We start from the raw sequence: 15,540 nt of genomic DNA, 5'->3' as shown, positions 1-15,540 counted from the left end.
CCAGCAAAGTCAGTGGTTGTAGGAAAAGACTAGTGTGTTTATTTTGGGAGACAACAAAGCAACACTGCCATGACAACAAGACAAGACAAGACAACACAGCAACACTGCCATGACAACAAGACAAGACAACACAGCAACACTGCCATGACAACAAGACAAGACAAGACAACACAGCAACACTGCCATGACAACAAGACAAGACAACACAGTAACACTGCCATGACAACAAGACAAGACAAGACAACACAGCAACACTGCCATGACAACAAGACAAGACAACACAGCAACACTGCCATGACAACAAGACAAGACAAGACAACACAGCAACACTGCCATGACAACAAGACAAGACAACACAGCAACACTTCCATGACAACAAGACAAGACAACACAGCAACACTGCCATGACAACAAGACAAGACAAGACAACACAGCAACACTGCCATGACAACAAGACAAGACAAGACAACACAGCAACACTGCCATTGGTCGTGTTCATTAGGCATGCAACATAAACCAAAAATCAGTTCTTATTGGACAATCAGTTCTTATGTTCTTATTGGAATAATGTTCAGTTAGTCCCTCCGTGTTTCAGTTAATTTTCTTCCATTTGGTGCCGAATGAACACAGCCAGGGTGTGATAGAAAATGTTGAATGGAATATGTAGAACAGCGTGTTTGATTCTGAACCAGTGCCAGAAGGAGCTATCCACGGTTGGGTACTGGAGTTTGGCCTCTAAGTGCCAGAAGGAGCTATCCACGGTTGGGTACTGGAGTTTGGCCTCTAAGTGCCAGAAGGAGCTATCCACGGTTGGGTACTGGAGTTTGGCCTCTAAGTGCCAGAAGGAGCTATCCACGGTTGGGGTACTGAGTTTGGCCTCTAAGTGCCAGAAGGAGCTATCCACGGTTGGGGACTGGAGTTTGGCCTCTAATGCCAGAAGGAGCTATCCACGGTTGGGTACTGAGTTTGGCCTCTAAGTGCCAGAAGGAGCTATCTTGTTGATTTTAAATGCCAGAAGGAGCTATCCACGGTTGGGTACTGGAGTTTGGCCTCTAAGTGCCAGAAGGACTTCACGGTTGGGTACTGGAGTTTGGCCTCTAAGTGCCAGAAGGAGCTATCCACGGTTGGGTACTGGAGTTTGGCCTCTAAGTGCCAGAAGGAGCTATCCACGGTTGGGTACTGGAGTTTGGCCTCTAAGTGCCAGAAGGAGCTATCCACGGTTGGGTACTGGAGTTTGGCCTCTAAGTGCCAGAAGGAGCTATCCACGGTTGGGTACTGGAGTTGGAGTTTGTGTAACACTTAGAGGCCAGTTACCTACCTCCTGTGTGTGTGTCCGCTGTGTGTGTCCGCTGTGTGTGTGTGTGTGTGTGTCCGCTGTGTGTGTCCGCTGTGTGTGTCCGCTGTGTGTCCGCTGTGTGTGTCCGCTGTGTGTGTCCGCTGTGTGTGTCCGCTGTGTGTGTCCGCTGTGTGTGTGTGTGTGTGTCCGCTGTGTGTGTGTGTCCGCTGTATGTGTCCGCTGTGTGTGTGTGTGTACTCTGTGTGTGTCCGCTGTGTGTGTCCGCTGTGTGTCCGCTGTGTGTGTGTGTGTGTCCGCTGTGTGTGTCCACTGTGTGTACGTGTGTGTGTGTGTCCGCTGTGTGTGTCCGCTGTGTGTGTCCGCTGTGTGTGTGTGTGTCCGCTGTGTGTGTGTGTCCGCTGTATGTGTCCGCTGTGTGTGTGTGTGTACTCAGTGTGTGTCCACTGTGTGTGTCCACTGTGTGTCCGCTGTGTGTGTGTGTGTGTCCGCTGTGTGTGTCCGCTGTGTGTACGTGTGTGTGTGTGTCCGCTGTGTGTGTCCGCTGTGTGTGTCCGCTGTGTGTGTCCGCTGTGTGTGTCTGCTGTGTGTGTCCGCTGTGTGTGTCCGCTGTGTGTGTCCGCTGTGTGTGTCCGCTGTGTGTGTGTGTGTGTGTCCGCTGTGTGTGTGTGTCCGCTGTATGTGTCCGCTGTGTGTGTGTGTGTACTCTGTGTGTGTCCGCTGTGTGTGTCCGCTGTGTGTCCGCTGTGTGTGTGTGTGTGTCCGCTGTGTGTGTCCGCTGTGTGTACGTGTGTGTGTGTGTCCGCTGTGTGTGTCCGCTGTGTGTGTCCGCTGTGTGTGTCCGCTGTGTGTGTGTGTGTGTCCGCTGTGTGTGTGTGTCCGCTGTATGTGTCCGCTGTGTTTGTGTGTGTACTCTGTGTGTGTCCGCTGTGTGTGTCCGCTGTGTGTCCGCTGTGTGTGTGTGTGTCCGCTGTGTGTGTCCGCTGTGTGTACGTGTGTGTGTGTGTCCGCTGTGTGTGTCCGCTGTGTGTGTCCGCTGTGTGTGTGTGTGTGTGTCCGCTGTGTGTGTCCGCTGTGTGTGTCCGCTGTGTGTGTCCGCTGTGTGTGTCCGCTGTGTGTGTCCGCTGTGTGTCCGCTGTGTGTGTGTGTGTGTCCGCTGTGTGTGTCCGCTGTGTGTACGTGTGTGTGTGTGTCCGCTGTGTGTGTCCGCTGTGTGTGTCCGCTGTGTGTGTGTGTGTGTGTCCGCTGTGTGTGTCCGCTGTGTGTGTCCGCTGTGTGTGTGTGTGTGTGTGTCCGCTGTGTGTGTCCGCTGTGTGTGTGTCCGCTGTGTGTGTCCGCTGTGTGTCCCCGCTGTGTGTGTCCGCTGTGTGTGTCCGCAGTGTGTGTCCGCTGTGTGTGTCCGCTGTGTGTGTGTGTGTGTGTGTCCGCTGTGTGTGTGTCCGCTGTGTGTGTCCGCTGTGTGTCCCCGCTGTGTGTGTCCGCTGTGTGTGTCCGCAGTGTGTGTCCGCTGTGTGTGTCCGCTGTGTGTGTGTGTGTGTCCCCGCTGTGTGTGTCCGCTGTGTGTGTCCGCTGTGTGTGTCCGCTGTGTGTGTGTGTGTGTGTGTGTCCGCTGTGTCCGCTGTGTGTGTCCGCTGTGTGTGTCCGCTGTGTGTGTCCGCTGTGTGTGTCCGCTGTGTGTGTGTGTGTTCGCTGTGTGTGTGTGTGTGTCCGCTGTTTGTATGTGTGTGTGTGTGTGTCCGCTGTGTCCGCTGTGTGTCCGCTGTGTGTGTCCGCTGTGTGTGTCCGCTGTGTGTGTCCGCTGTGTGTGTCCGCTGTGTGTGTGTGTGTGTCCGCTGTGTGTGTCCGCTGTGTGTGTGTGTGTGTCCGCTGTGTGTGTCCGCTGTGTGTGTGTGTGTCCGCTGTGTCCGCTGTGTGTCCGCTGTGTGTCCCCGCTGTGTGTGTCCGCTGTGTGTGTCCGCTGTGTGTGTCCGCTGTGTGTGTGTGTGTGTCCGCTGTGTGTGTCCGCTGTGTGTGTGTGTGTGTGCTGAGACTAAGGCAGTTGGTTTTGCAACTCAACCTCCACGTCAGAGGTTCACTCATTATGTCAGGATTACAGTAAAAGATTATAAAAAAACAAAACACAACTAAGTACTAACACTCCTGAGAAAACAGAGACTAAGTCCCAATGACACCCTATTCCCTATCTAGTGCACTACTTTAGACCAGAGCCCATAGCCAAATGGCACCCTATTCCCTATGTAGTGCACTACTTTAGACCAGAGCCCATAGCCAAATGGCACCCTATTCCCTATATAGTGCACTACTTTAGACCATAAAATTGTGCACTATATAGGGGATAGCATGCCATTTGGGATGCTGCCAGTGTCTGGACTAGGGTCTAATAAGCTCCTGAACAAAGAAAAGACAGGGCCTGACAAATACAGAGGTCGCAGAACAAAGAATGCTTTGAAGCCTTGGAATTGCATCAGAGTGATGCCGGCCTGATCATGCCAGACAGTTGCTGTCAGGTTTAGCTGTGTGTGTGTGTGTGTGTGTGTGTGTGTGTGTGTGTGTGCGTGCGTGCGTGTGTGTGTGTGTGTGTGTGTGTAGCTGCTAGTAATTTCAACAGGTTCTTTGAAAGAAAGCACCAGAGACAGAGACATGATCCTTGACAAAATAAAGGTGATTGGATTACTTATCACTGACAAATCCTTTTTTAACAATCCAAACATGAACATTATGACTTAGCCTAAATCTCCAGTCATCTGTGGTCCTCTGTAGCTCAGTTGGTAGAGCATGGCTCGGATAGTTAAATAAAGGTTAAATAAAAAATAAAGTTTTAAAGATAAAAGTGTCTGCTAAATGGCATATATTTTATCTGGAAAGCTAACAAACCTCTGCTAGCGGAATCAGAACTGTTGTAGGTTATATAACAACATGACACAACTAATATACATTTCAGATACTCTGAGACAATAATGTATACAAGTAATCTGAACAGTAACCTACAGCAGTAATCTGAACAGTAACCTACAGCAGTAATCTGAACAGTAACCTACAGCAGTAATCTGAACAGTAACCTACAGCAGTAATCTGAACAGTAACCTACAGCAGTAATCCCAACAGTAACCTACAACAGTAATCTCAACAGTAACCTACAGTAGTAATCTCAACAGTAACCTACTGTCACGGTCGTCTATGTCGTCCAAGTATGACCAAGGCGCAGCGTGTCCAAGAAACATGACTTTATTAAATAAACGTTATCGAACTACAAACAAAAGACGACTCAATGAAGTCCACGGTACACAGACCAAAAGGAACAAAAACCCACAATTCCCACAGGAAAACAATCAGAATAAATATGGCTCCCAATCAGAGATAACGAGCCGACAGCTGACACTCGTTACCTCCGATTGGGAGTCATTGACCAAACCTAGAAAAGAACCCCACAGAACTGCAAACAAGAAATACACCCAAAACCAACATAACCAAACCAAACCCCAACAAAACAAATACACCCTGGCTCAAATATAAAAGTCCCGGAGCCAGAGTGTCACAGTACCCCCCCCTAAAGGTGCGAACTCCGGGCGCACCAGCATACACTCTATGGGAGGGTCTGGGTGGGCGTCTGTCCACGGTGGCGGCTCTGGCCCTGGTCGTGGTCCCCACCCCACCTTAGTCACTATCCGCTTCCGTAGCCTCCTCCATATGACCACCCCCCAACTAAACCCCACTGGATTAAGGGGCGGCACCGGATTAACGGGCAGCACCGGACTAAGGGGCAGCACCGGACTAAGGGGCAGTACCGGACTAAGGGGCAGCACCAGGATAAGGGGCAGCACCGGGCTAAGGGACAGCACCGGACTCAATGGCGGATCCTGGCTGGCTGGCTCTGGCGGATCCTGGCTGGACGGCTCTGGCGGATCCTGGCTGGACGGCTCATGGCAGGCTGAAGGATCTGGCTGCTCATGGCTGGCTGACGGATCTGGCTGCTCATGGCTGGCCGACGGATCTGGCTGCTCATGGCTGGCCGACGGATCTGGCTGCTCATGGCTGGCTGACGGATCTGGCTGCTCATGGCTGGCTGACGGATCTGGCTGCTCATGGCTGGCCGACGGATCTGGCTGCTCATGGCTGGCCGACGGATCTGGCTGCTCATGGCTGGCCGACGGATCTGGCTGCTCATGGCTGGCTGAAGGATCTGGCTGCTCATGGCTGGCTGAAGGCTCTGGCTGATCCTGTCTGGCAGAAGGCTCTGGCTGATCCTGTCTGGCGGAAGGCTCTGGCTGATCCTGTCTGGCGAAAGGCTCTGGCTGATCCTGTCTGGCGGAAGGCTCTGGCTGATCCTGTCTGGCGGAAGGCTCTAGCGGCTCCTGTCTGGCGGAAGGCTCTGGCTGATCCTGTCTGGCGGAAGGCTCTGGCTGATCCTGTCTGGCGGAAGGCTCTAGCGGCTCCGGTCTGGCGGACGGCTCTGAAGGCTCATGGCAGACGGGCGGCTTGTGCAGCGCTTGGCAGACGGACAGTTCAGACGGCGTTGGGCAGACAGGCAGTTCAGGCGCCCGTTGGGCAGACGGGCAGTTCAAGCGCCCGTTGGGCAGACGGGCAGTTCAGGCGCCGTTGGGCAGACGGGCAGTTCAGGCGCCGTTGGGCAGACGGGCAGTTCAGGCCCGTTGGGCAGACGGCAGACTCTGGCCGTCGGAGGCGCACCGTAGGCCTGGTGCGTGGTGCCGGAACTGGAGGTACCGGGCTGAGGACACGCATCTCAGGGCTAGTGCGGGGAGAAGCAACAGGGCATGCTGGACCCTGGGCACGCACATAAGGCCTAGTGCGTGGTGCCGGAACTGGTGGTCCCGGGCTGAGGACACGCATCTCAGGGCTAGTGCGGGGAGTAGCAACAGGGCATGCTGGACCCTGGGAACGCACATAAGGCCTAGTGCGTGGTGCCGGAACTGGTGGTCCCGGGCTGAGGACACGCATCTCAGGGCTAGTGCGGGGAGCAGCAACAGGACGCACAGGACTCTGGGGACACACAGGAGGCTTGGTGCGTGGTGTAGGCACTGGTGGTACTGGACTGGAGCGGGAGGTGGCGCCGGAAATACCGGACCGTGCAGGCGTACTGGCTCCCTTGAGCACTGAGCCTGCCCAACCTTACCTGGTTGTATACTCCCGTCGCCCGACCAGTACGGGAAGGAGGAATAACCCGCACCGGGCTATGTAGGCGAACCGGGGGACACCATGCGTAAGGCTGGTGCCATGTAAGCCGGCCCGAGGAGACGCACTGGTGGCCTGATGCGTTGGGCCGGCTTCATGACATCCGGCTCAATGCTCAATCTAGCCCGGCCGATACGTGGAGCTGGAATGTACCGAACCGGGCTATGCCTGCGTACAGGAGACACCATGCGCTCTACTGCGTAACACGGTGTCTGCCCGTACTCTCGCTCTCCACGGTCAGTCCAGGGAGTAGGCGCAGGTCTCCTACCTGACTTCGCCACACTCCCTTTTAGCCCCCCCCCAAGAAATTTTTGGGTAGTACCCACGGGCTTCCAGCCTCGACTCCGTGCTGCCTCCTCATACCACCTCCTCTCGGCTTTAGCTGCCTCCAGCTCTTCACGAGGGCGGCGATATTCTCCCGGTTGTGCCCAAGGACCCTTTCCATCCAGTATCTCCTCCCATGTCCATGAATCCTTGATAGGCGTCCATAAATCCTGTTGCCGCTTGACACGCTGCTTGGTCCTTTTATGGTGGGTTTTTCTGTCACGGTCGTCTATGTCGTCCAAGTATGACCAAGGCGCAGCGTGTCCAAGAAACATGACTTTATTAAATAAACGTTATCGAACTACAAACAAAAGACGACTCAATGAAGTCCACGGTACACAGACCAAAAGGAACAAAAACCCACAATTCCCACAGGAAAACAATCAGAATAAATATGGCTCCCAATCAGAGATAACGAGCCGACAGCTGACACTCGTTACCTCCGATTGGGAGTCATTGACCAAACCTAGAAAAGAACCCCACAGAACTGCAAACAAGAAATACACCCAAAACCAACATAACCAAACCAAACCCCAACAAAACAAATACACCCTGGCTCAAATATAAAAGTCCCGGAGCCAGAGTGTCACACCTACAACAGTAATCTCAACAGTAACCTACAATCAGTAATCTCAACAGTAACCTACAGCAGTAATCTCAACAGTAACCTACAGCAGTAATCTGAACAGTAATCTCAACAGTAATCTCAACAGTAACCTACAACAGTAATCTCAACAGTAACCTACAGCAGTAATCTCAACAGTAACCTACAGCAGTAATCTGAACAGTAACCTACAGCAGTAATCTGAACAGTAACCTACAACAGTAATCTCAACAGTAACCTACAGCAGTAATCTCAACAGTAACCTACAGCAGTAATCTGAACAGTAACCTACAGCAGTAATCTGAACAGTAACCTAAACAGTAATCTCAACAGTAACCTACAACAGTAATCTCAACACTAACCTACAGCAGTAATCTGAACAGTAACCTACAACAGTAATCTGAACAGTAACCTACAGCAGTAATCTGAACAGTAACCTAAACAGTAATCTCAACAGTAACCTACAACAGTAATCTCAACAGTAACCTACAACAGTAATCTCAACAGTAACCTACAACAGTAATCTCAACAGCAAATTGGGGTGACTAAACTGCTTGGAGTAACCCTGGATATTAAACCTTCATGGTCAAAACATATTGATACAACAGTAGCTAAGATGGGGAGAAGTCTGTCCATAATAAAGCGCTGCTCTGCCTTCTTAACAGCATTATCAACAAGGCAGGTCCTACAGGCCCTAGTTTTGCCGCACCTGGACTACTGTTCAGTCGTGTGGTCAGGTGCCACAAAGAGGGATTTAGGGAAATTACAATTGTCTCAGAACAGGGCAGCACGGCTGGCCCTTTGATATACACAGAGAGCTAACATTAATGATATACATGTCAATCTCTGTTGTGAAATCTGTTCTGAATGTATTGTAATGTTTTAAAAATGTAGAACTGCCTTAATGTTGCTGGACCCCAGGAAGAGTAGCTGGGATCCATAATAAATCCAAATCCAAATACATGCCCTGGCCAGCAACTACATGTATGTTAACAATCTATCACAAGAGACCAGATCTAATGAAATAGAGAACCCCCCCATAATAAGCCTACAGGTTTTTTTCTAGAAGTGATTAGGGGATATCCCTTCATAGCAGGGAAGAAGCCACCCTGTTAAATAACTCTGAAGCCTATTTGGCACAATACCACTAAATAGGATCCAGTCTTTATCCATAAGAGGGAATCTGATTTAAAGGGACCCTGTGCTGCTGTTTCTAGCCTGGATTCAAACCGATAGACACCATTCCACTATTGTATCAACAAGGGTTGGGCTCAATTCAAATAGTCAATTCAGGAAGTAAAACGCAAATTACAATTCAATCATTTAATAAAAGGGCATTTATTTTCAATGACTTCTTAAGAAAGTTTTTCCAAATTTTAAATTGAAATCATTTCCTGAATTGACTGCCTCCCCAAGTCCACTAGAGCCTAACCCCTTGTACCAGCGTGGCTTCCAGGCTAGATTGGTACCAGCGTGGCTTCCAGGCTAGATTGGTACCAGCGTGGTTTCCAGGCTAGATTGGTACCAGCGTGGCTTCCAGGCTAGATTGGTACCAGCGTGGCTTCCAGGCTAGATTGATGCTGCTTATAATGGCTTCATATCCACCATCATTACTCAGTCAGGGCCCCTGCTCTGGGTCTCTGGGGAATCACTCAGTCAGGGCCCCTGCTCTGGGTCTCTGGGGAACCACTCAGTCAGGGCCCCTGCTCTGGGTCTCTGGGGAATCACTCAGTCAGGGCCCCTGCTCTGGGTCTCTGGGGAACCCTTACCTCCGTCTCAGTCTCCATGGTGCCAAATGGACACACAGTTTAACACAGCAGAGCTTTTCATTGTGGATGAGACAGGTGACAGGGACAGCTATCCTCTTATTAAAACAGACACAAGTTCAGAGTTGAATTGGATAAGCGCTCTAAAGAAAATATTAAGTATTTTGTAACGCCATCATTTATTGTTAACATAAAATTGCTATTCAGATGTAGGCTTATCTCACTATAGATTTGGTTATTATAAATAAGATGGTCAGGGTATTGACCTTTGCAGAATAGTGAAAACTAAATTGAACCTGTTTTTTTTATAATTATAAACACTTGTACAGTAAGGCCAACAGAGAAATGGTTTCATTATCAAAGGCCATCTCTCTCTCTTCTCTTAATATGGTGTAGCAATCCTCGCTATATGAGCCACATTACAATTCCCGCCAAGTGGGTTAACCCTATTGGCGTAAGGTGTTTGATTTTCATGCCAGAGACCTGAGTTCGCTTCTTGCTCCCTCTGTTCTGGATTATGTTTGTTACGTTTGATAAAGACACCAACTTCCAAAGCCTTTGATGTTTCCAGTGGTTTGATCTCAGATCTCTCTCTCCTCCTGCAACAATGGCTCTTTCAGCTTGCCGCCTGTCTGTCTCACATGCCGGGACACAGGTGAGGGAACCCAGTGTGGAATAGGACCCAGGCTTTCACATGAATCCCTCTCTCCCACACAAATAAAATCAAATAAAATCAAATGTTATTGGCCACATGCGCTGAATACAACAGGTGCAGACATTACAGTGAAATGCTTACTTACAGCCATTAACCAACAGTGCATTTATTTTTAATAAAAAAGTAGAATAAAACAAAAAAGTGTTGAGAAAAAAAGAGCAGATGTAAAATAAAATAACAGTAGGGAGGCTATATATATACAGGGGGTACCGGTGCAGAGTCAATGTGCGGGGGCACCGGCTAGTTGAGGTAGTTGAAGTAATATGTACATGTGGGTAGAGTTAAAGTGACTATGCATAAATAATTAACAGAGTAGCAACAGTGTAAAAAGATGAGGTGGGGGGTAGCCATGATTAGTGCAAATAGTCTGGGTAGCCATGATTAGGAGTCTTATGACTTGGGGGTAGAAGCTGTTGAGAAGTCTTTTGGACCTAGACTTGGCACTCCGGTACCGCTTGCCGTGTGGTAGCAGAGAGAACAGTCTATGACTAGGGTGGCTGGAGTCTTTGACAATTTTGAGGGCCTTCCTCTGACACCGCCTGGTATAGAGGTCCTGGATGGCAGGAAGCTTGGCCCCAGTGATGTACTGGGCCGTACGCACTACCCTATGTAGTGTCTTACGGTCGGAGGCCAAGCAGTTGCCATACCAGGCGGTGATGCAACCGGTCAGGATGCTCTCGATGGTGCAGCTGTAGAATTTTTTTAGGATCTGAGAACCCATGCCAAATCTTTTCAGTCTCCTGAGGGGGAATAGGCTTTGTCGTGCCCTCTTCACGACTGTCTTGGTGTGTTTGGACCATGATAGTTCGTTGGTGATGTGGACACCAAGGAACTTGAAGCTCTCAACCTGTTCCACTACAGCCCCGTCGATGAGAATGGGGGCGTGCTCAGTCCTCTTTTTTTTCCTGTAGTCCACAATCATCTCCTTTGTCTTGGTCACGTTGAGGGAGAGGTTGTTATCCTGGCACCACACGGCCAGGTCTCTGACCTGCTCCCTATAGGCTGTCTCATCGTTGTCGGTGATCAGGCCTACCACTATTGTGTCATCGGCAAACTTAATGATGGTGTTGGAGTCGTGCCTGGCCATGCAGTCATGGGTGAACAGGGAGTACAGGAGGGGACTGAGCACGCACCCCTGAGGGGTGGCCCGTCAGGAAGTCCAGGATCCAGTTGCAGAGGGAGGTGTTTTGTCCCAGGATCCTTAGCTTAGTGATGAGCTTTGAGGGCACTATGGTGTTGAATGCTGAGCTGTAGTCAATGAATAGCATTCTCACGTAGGTGTTCCTCTTGTCCAGGTGGGAAAGGGCAGTGTGGAGTGCAATAGAGATTGCATCATCTGTGGATCTGTTGGGGCGGTATGCAAATTGGAGTGGGTCTAGGGTTTCTGGGATAATGGTGTTGATGTGAGCCATGACCAGCCTTTCAAAGCACTTCATGGCTACAGACGTCAGTGCTACGGGTCGGTAGTCATTTAGGCAGGTTATCTTAGAGTCCTTGGGCACGGGGACTATGGTGGTCTGTTTGAAACATGTTGGTATTACAGACTCAGTCAGGGACATGTTGAAAATGTCAGTGAAGACACTTGCCAGTTGGTCAGCACATGCTCGGAGTACACGTCCTGGTAATCCGTCTGGCCCTGCGGCCTTGTGAATGTTGACCTGCTTAAAAGTTTTACTCACATCGGCTACGGAGAGCGTGATCACATAGTCATCCGGAACAGCTGGTGCTCTCATGCATGCTTCAGTGTTGCTTGTCTCGAAGCGAGCATAGAAGTGGTTTAGCTCGTCTGGAAGTCTTGTGTCACTGGGCAGCTCACGGCTGTGCTTCCCTTTGTAGTCTGTAATAGTTTTCAAGCCCTGCCACATCCGACGAGCGTCAGAGCCGGTGTAGTACGATTCTGGTTGGGGTATGTACGGTCACTGTGGGGACGACATCATCAATGCACTTATTGATGAAGCCAGTGACTGATGTGGTGTACTCCTCAATGCTATCTGAAGAATCCCGGAACATGTTCCAGTCTGTGCTAGCAAAACAGTCCTGTAGCTTAGCATCTGCGTCATCTGACCACTTTTTTATTAACCGAGTCACTGGTGCTTCCTGCTTTAGTTTTTGCTTATAAGCAGGAATCAGGAGGATAGAGTTATGGTCAGATTTGACAAATGGAGGGTGAGGGAGAGCTTTGTATGCGTCTCTGTGTGTGGAGCAAAGGTGGTCTAGAGTTTTTTTTTCCTCTGGTTGCACATTTCACATGCTGGTAGAAATGAGGTAGAACGGATTTAAGTTTCCCTGCATTAAAGTTCCCGGCCACTAGGAGCAATGCCTCTGGATGAGCGTTTTCCTGTTTACTTATGGCCTTATACAGCTCATTGAGTGCGGTCTTAGTGCCAGCATCGGTTTGTGGTGGTAAATAGACAGCTACGAAAAATATAGATGAAAACTCTCTTGGTAAATAGTGTGGTCTACAGCTTATCATAAGATACTCTACCTCAGGCGAGCAAAACCTCGAGACTTCCTTAGTATTTGATTTTGTGCACCAGCTGTTGTTTACAAATATACACAGACCGCCACCCCTTGTCTTACCGGAGTCAGCCGTTCTATCCTGCCGATGTAGCGTATAGCCCGCTAGCTGTATGTTATCCATGTCGTCGTTCAGCCACGACTCGGTGAAACATAAGATATTAAAGTTTTTAATGTCCCGTTGGTAGGATAACCGTAATCTTAGGTCATCCAAATTGTTCTCCAATGATTGAAGATTGGCTAATAGGATTGATGGAAGAGGCAGTTTACTCGCTCGCCGTCGGATCCTTACGAGGCACCCCGACCTACGTCCACGATATCTCCGTCTCTTCCTCATGCGAATGACGGGGATTTGGGCCATGTCGGGTGTCTGTAGGATATCCTTCGCGGCCGCCTCGTTGAAGAAAAAATCTTCGTCCAATACGAGGTGAGTAATCGCTGTCCTGATATCCAGAAGCTCTTTTTGGTTATAAGAGACGATGGCAGAAACATTATGTACAAAATAAATTACAAATAACGCGGAAAAACACACATAATAGTACAATTGGTTAGAGGGCTGTAAAACGGCAGCCATCTTCTCCGGCGCCATTATTAGTATTTTGTGTTGCAATTTGATTGCTTTTTGATGATATGGAATCATAATCTCAATTGTAGTAAGGCTGTCCTGCATGAATTAAAAAGTGGAAATCATCAAATGGTGATGCCCATGAATTTTTTTACACGCTCTTATCCAGAGCGACTTACAGTTAGTGAGTGCATACATTTTTTTTTTTCATACTGGCCCCCCGTGGGAATCGAACCCACAACCCCTGGCGTTGCAAACGCCATGCTCTACCAACTGAGCTACATCCTCATTAAATGGTGATGCGCATATTCTCCTCAGGAGTACAGCATCTGCGCATGCGCGACTAATTCAAACGTTAACAAATGAATCCCATTATCTCACCCCAAAAAAGGTCTGAGTAAATACAGAATAATATTATCAGTAAAAGCGGGTGAAATGAAATTGGTCCGCGCGCACCTCAAATCACACGTTTGGAAGAGAATAGAGCAAACATTTTATCGTGGTGGAAAGGTAAAGATGTGAGGAAAGTTTGTTATTTTATAAGTTATAATGCTAGCCTACTGTTTTATTAATTACCAAAACAATTTCCCATAACGGAAGCCGATAAAAAAATAATAAAAATAATTGCACAAAGGCCTTGAACAAAGTTGTGGCCAGCAGGGAAGCACCATTAACAAGCTATTCTTATCGGATCATGTTGGCACATTTTCCTAACAGCACCTGGAAATGAAGCTAAATATAGCCTACAGTTGTGTAGCCGTGGATATTATCTGATTATTATAAGCAGTTTTGATTGATACACTTTCACAGAGTACATTTGCACTTACATTTTACATTTACATTTTAGTCATTTAGCAGACGCTCTTAACCAGAGCGACTTACAGGAGCAATTAGGGTCAAGTGCCTTGCTCAAGGGCACATTAACGTCATTTAGCAGACGCTCTTAGCCAGAGCGACTCACAAATTGGTACGTTCACCCTATAGCCAGTGGGATAACCACTTTACAATTTGGGGGGTTAGAAGGATTACTTTATCCTATCCCAGGTATTCCTTAAAGAGGTGGGGTTCTTAGAATGAAAGAAAATGTCTGACATGCCTTGTCCCAAAGAAACACATCAAATCTATATTAATTTTTTTACCTTGAATTTGAAATCATATTGTAGAAATCATATTGTAGTTGTGACACTGTCCATATGACATTGTACACAGTAAAATGCAGTGAATGAAGTCTACTATAGAAGCATGTAGGCAATGAAATTACCTTGTAGTATCCTGGACCCCTCTCCCTTCTGTCCTCTTCTTGGTTTAAATAATTATCCCTAATATGACCAAGAGGTGAATCCTCCACGCCTGACAAACAACTCCCACAAGGTGAATCAATGATTAGATACACAAAATAAAAACCCCTTCAAGAACAATAAGTCTTGGTTTGTGTGCCAAATGGCACCCTATTTCTTGCATAGTGCACTAAGGGCTCTGATCTAAAGTAGTGCACTACATTTAGAATAGGGTGCCATTGGGGATGAAGCCTTGATATTGTCTGAACCTGAACAGGTCCTGTAATCTCTCTGGGACTTCGACCTGGCTCTATCGCCTTGTATTGTGTCACAACAGCTTAGCTCTATGCCATTGGGGAAACCAAATGGCCAAATGGCACCCTATTCCCTATCTAGTGCACTACTTTAGACCAGGGCCCATAGCCAAATGGCACCCTATTCCCTATCTAGTGCACTACTTTAGACCAGGGCCCATAGCCAAATGGCACCCTATTCCCTATCTAGTGCACTACTTTAGACCAGAGCCCATAGCCAAATGGCACCCTATTCCCTATCTAGTGCACTACTTTAGACCAGAGCCCATAGCCAAATGGCACCCTATTCCCTATCTAGTGCACTACTTTAGACCAGAGCCCATAGCCAAATGGCACCCTATTCCCCTATGTAGTGCACTACTTTAGACCAGAGCCCATAGCCAAATGGCACCCTATTCCCTATGTAGTGCACTACTTTAGACCAGAGCCCATAGCCAAATGGCACCCTATTCCCTATGTAGTGCACTACTTTAGACCAGAGCCCATAGCCAAATGGCACCCTATTCCCTATCTAGTGCACTACTTTAGACCAGAGCCCATAGCCAAATGGCACCCTATTCCCTATCTAGTGCACTACTTTAGACCAGGGCCCATAGGACGCAGCAAACGACAGTTGAAAGTACAGCAGGACTAAGGAATGCACACTACATGGCCAAATGAGTGGATTCAGCTATTTCAGTCACACCCCTTGCAGACAGGTGTATAAAATCGAGGACACAGCCATGCAATCTCCATAGACAAACATTGGCAGTAGAATGGCCTCACTGAAGAGCTCAGTGACTTTCAACGCGGCACCGTCATAGGATGCCTCCTTTCCAACAGGTTAGTTCGTCACATTTCTGCCCTGCTAGAGCTGCCCCGGTCAACTGTAAGTGCTGTTATTGTAAAGTGGAAACATCTAGGAGCAACAACGGCTCAGCCGTGAAGTGGTAGGCCACACAAGCTCACAGAACGGCACCGCCGAGTACGCGTAT

At 48.8% G+C, this 15,540-nt stretch overlaps 1 protein-coding gene across 1 annotated transcript in view; it reads right to left on the bottom strand.

Annotated features, from left to right (window-relative positions):
- Window positions 1-14,321, bottom strand: part of stra6 (signaling receptor and transporter of retinol STRA6) — a 124,111-nt gene extending 109,790 nt beyond the window's left edge. The window contains exon 1 of the mRNA XM_045214917.1: window positions 14,237-14,321. The gene's annotated coding sequence lies outside the window, so the exon portion shown is untranslated. The remainder of the gene's footprint in view (window positions 1-14,236) is intronic.
- Between the last annotated feature and the right edge of the window lie 1,219 nt (window positions 14,322-15,540).

This window comes from Coregonus clupeaformis, unplaced genomic scaffold, assembly GCF_020615455.1.
Source record: "Coregonus clupeaformis isolate EN_2021a unplaced genomic scaffold, ASM2061545v1 scaf0337, whole genome shotgun sequence".
In the NCBI taxonomy this organism is placed as follows: Eukaryota; Metazoa; Chordata; class Actinopteri; order Salmoniformes; family Salmonidae; genus Coregonus; species Coregonus clupeaformis.
The sequence above is the reverse complement of the archived record's forward strand: the minus strand, read 5'-3'. Positions and strand labels throughout refer to the sequence as shown.